This window comes from Vigna radiata, unplaced genomic scaffold (assembly GCF_000741045.1).
Source record: "Vigna radiata var. radiata cultivar VC1973A unplaced genomic scaffold, Vradiata_ver6 scaffold_178, whole genome shotgun sequence".
In the NCBI taxonomy this organism is placed as follows: Eukaryota; Viridiplantae; Streptophyta; class Magnoliopsida; order Fabales; family Fabaceae; genus Vigna; species Vigna radiata.
The window spans coordinates 646804-647691 of record NW_014542554.1 but is presented as its reverse complement, the minus strand read 5'-3'; positions in this window follow the sequence as shown (position 1 = coordinate 647691).

The window sequence follows — 888 nt, the reverse complement described above, 5'->3', positions numbered from 1 at the left end:
TTGATTCATGTTNTGAGGGTATATCTGAGGTTCAGCCTCTTACACTGGGATTGGGTGTTATACCTCTGCATATTATTTCTTTGGAACCACATTGCACTAACCATGTTGCAGGAGGTACACATGCATTTGATCAACCCATACCCATGGTGGAAGACAAAGGTGCCAACAGTTTGAAGATTATTAGGCACCAGCTGAACCCACTCATCAACAATCACTACTTCTTGGATCCAGCGGTGGAGGACATCTCCCTGCTTGATCAAATTTGGAGACTGAAGCAGTTCTTCCTCAACACTTCTTTGCTGAATCCGATGGAAGAGATCTCCCTGAAAGTCCAAAATTGGCAACTGCCACCATGATCAGGGGAGTTTCCTTTTCCTTTCTCCCCTCTTTCCTTACTTTTATTGCCCTTGTCCTTGATCTGTGGACTGTTATGATTGTGATCTTATGATTGTGACACATTGAGGGCACTCTGTAGTTTAAGTGTGGTCTATTGGGGGAGACTCTGATTTTTCTTTGTTAGTTTATGTTTTTTGCGTTAAATTTCGTGTTTTCTAGGTAGTTTTTGTTGTGTCTTGTGTACAGATTTGCATGTTTATCTTGATTTCTGGACTTTGTTTAGGTTGTCAGTTTTTCGTTCACTTCATTGATACTCTGATTCGCTTGAAATCCTTGCTTTTCTCTGCTTGGAAGATGATTATGATGTTTGAGAGTTGATTTGATTGTGACAGAAATACCTTGTGTGAGATTTGAGCCACTTGATATTCTTTCTTGTGTATGATATGTCTCTTGATTGCTTGCACATATGCCTTGGCTTGACTCTTTTTGATGTTTCTTGATTGATATGCATGTTTGAAAGTGATAAAGGCAGCTTTGTTGTTGAGCCTTTCT